The sequence below is a fragment of the Limulus polyphemus genome, unplaced genomic scaffold, assembly GCF_000517525.1.
Source record: "Limulus polyphemus unplaced genomic scaffold, Limulus_polyphemus-2.1.2 Scaffold253, whole genome shotgun sequence".
Taxonomy (NCBI): Eukaryota; Metazoa; Arthropoda; class Merostomata; order Xiphosura; family Limulidae; genus Limulus; species Limulus polyphemus.
Genome location: NW_013665863.1, coordinates 743,323 through 746,174, shown reverse-complemented (window position 1 = coordinate 746,174; position 2,852 = coordinate 743,323). Strand labels below are relative to the sequence as shown.

The window sequence follows — 2,852 nt, the reverse complement described above, 5'->3', positions numbered from 1 at the left end:
ATACCCATAATGTTTGAGAGTCAAATAAACCATATATACAGACACACACACACACATATATATATATATATATATATATATACTTACACATACACATATGTGTGTGTGTGTACATATATATCACACGTGATTAAGAACATAATAAAAAACTCAAAAAATATTGCATGTAACAGCACAAATCAAGGTAAGTGGATTAGGGTGTCATTAATTGATTAAATTCAATTAACTTATTATTCTCATAAGACTTGAATAATTGGAGTAATCAAAATTAGTAATTATCAGGAACTAATTTTGAGTGGTTGAACATTTTCACAAATAATGACACCACCTGATTAAGCTTAACAACCTTGAATTAATCAATATCAATAATAATGAGTGATAAGAATTGCAATATTGCAATTACTTGAATAGTTAAAATAATCAAAAACTAATTCTGATTAGTTTATCATTTTTGTGACATAACTGATTTAATCATAATTTCAGTTAATCACTTATTTTACTTGATGTTAACTGCTGTAATCAATTCTCATGGATTATCATTTGTGTTGATTAATTGAGTTAATCTCTCAACTCTATTACTCATTATAATCTTAAAACAACTTTAAAAGGAAAACTACACTTGTAATGTATATTTAGTTATTTACTGTACATGAAAGTATTTGTTTGTTTAATTATATCTGTGGTTAAGGAACATAATTATGTAATAATAATAATAATAAAATTAGATAATAAATGTAGGGCTACTTATTGTTGCATGGTCCATGGTTAAACCATACGTGTAACATCACATTCAGGTTCGTGATGTATAAACCTTGAAAGCTTACTCACCCATTCTTCTGAACAAGTTTAGAAGAGAGTAGTGTTGTTGTTTATAAAATACTGAGAAGGTAACCGACATTAATGAATTCTTAAAACTTGTTCATTGTTAGATATACAAAATATGTTATCTGTCTGATTACAAACTTTCACCAGGTTAACCTGGTATCAATCAGCTGCTCAATATACGAGGGCCCCCATATAAGCTTGAATGTCATAAGACTGGAAAATAGTTTAAAAGAACGCTCTAATCCTAGGTTCAAGGATAACTCAAGCATTGCTCAACATGCAAGAAGTGAGTATGATGTGGTCCCATCCCACACCATGTCCAGAATAATCATTAAAGTTGAAAATGAAGTTATGCTACGTGTGAAGGAAACACTTCTTTAAATCAATCTCAGTTTCTTTTAAACTACAAGTATAAGAAGTTCTTATAAGTTATACTTATGGTTCAAAAGAAGCTGAGATTAAATAGTCAGTAAAGTGTTCCTGAACTTTACTCACAACTTATGTAATTGAATTTGATTTAAACTTTTATATCTGAGTGCAAATTATACATATACTAATTACAATACAACTTACAAGTCAAATCTTACCTCTGTATTCAAACTTCAAGTCATTAGCTTAACTTTAAGTAGTTAGGCCTCACTTGGAATACTGTGTAGAGTTTTGCACTTTATCTAGTAATATCAGTAACAAACATTTTCTTGTTCAGATAAAGCAGGGGTTCAACTATCGGTTCATGGAACAACAAATATTATGTTATACTTTATTTTATTTGTGCGTTACTTGTGGAAAAAAAAACACTGTGGGTAGGCCTACAACGATTACCTTATTATGAGGCTTACTATTTTCAAAACTAAATACTATAGTATAAGTATAAACAATCTGAATTAAACTTAATGGCTAAAATAACTTAGTAAGATGTAATGATTTTTTTTTCGTTAACAAATTACACTTTTACAGTAGATTAAAAAGCTTGAATTTCTAGCAAGGGTTAGGCCTAATATTAATAATATAAAATTGCTAGTTTCACTTTTACTAGCAGAAGACAAAATACAAACAGTTTTAATTTCTTACTCTATCTTTTTCTGTGCTTACCTTATGCGAATCAAGGTACTGTTGGCTTTAGTCTGGTAACAATCTAATACTTCAAACGCTTTTTTTCATTCACAATTTTCCGAATCACTCATGCAAGACACTCCCATCAAAATCTGTATAACAGCCCACTATTACAAAGTGCTAGTGAGAACCGATAAAAAGAACTGCACCTCCGTATGTCAACAACTACTAATTTGTTTCGAACATCCACACTGACACCTGCAACCTAAAATATCTAGGAACCAGGCTTTACAGACTATTTATCCCCTATTTACAATCAGTTGAAATAATAGTGTAAATTTTGTTTCGTGCGAGAGTATAAACATTTCACATGTCTGAATAAAACATAAAAAGTAACGCCTTTTAGTAGATTCTTCGAAAAGTTACAGTCTTTTTCATAAGATTATGAAATACTTCAAGTAACTCATCCTAATTATCGGATCAAGAAAATACCTGAAAAACGATATTTTTTTTATTATCATGATCATTTGTTCAAAAATACATGAACATGAAACGAATGGTTTAACTTTTAAAAAACTCTAACTTCGGTGTATTTTCAAAATCTAAGCATTCTAAATCACGACATCGTATAATATTGTGAAGTTTTAATAGACGAATACATGATCTTGAAAGTACTGTAGACATGGAGTCAAAATAGGGATTTGTAGCTTGGGAAAATAATATAGACACTATTTCCAGCCTAATTAGTTTATTTATTTTTTTGCCTCTAATTGTAAGCTTGAAATTATAATCTTTGCATTTTGGTTCAACTTGTTTTTGTTTTTTTACGATCCTATTCCCCGTTTTTAGTTAACAATTTTTAATTATCTTGTTTCTTAAGTTTTTATGTCTATTTATGGAGAAATCATTTTAAGCTACGTACGTGCATATACGTTCAGTTGAATGTTACAGTTTACTGTTCCATTGATCTTTTT

The 2,852-nt window shown here is 29.3% G+C and overlaps 1 protein-coding gene across 1 annotated transcript in view; it reads right to left on the bottom strand.

The window, feature by feature from the left end:
* LOC106478833 (protein lifeguard 1-like) overlaps positions 1-2,085 on the bottom strand; it is a 22,636-nt gene extending 20,551 nt beyond the window's left edge. Inside the window, exon 1 of the mRNA XM_013939407.2 lies at positions 1,918-2,085. The gene's annotated coding sequence lies outside the window, so the exon portion shown is untranslated. The remainder of the gene's footprint in view (positions 1-1,917) is intronic.
* Positions 2,086-2,852: the final 767 nt, after the last annotated feature.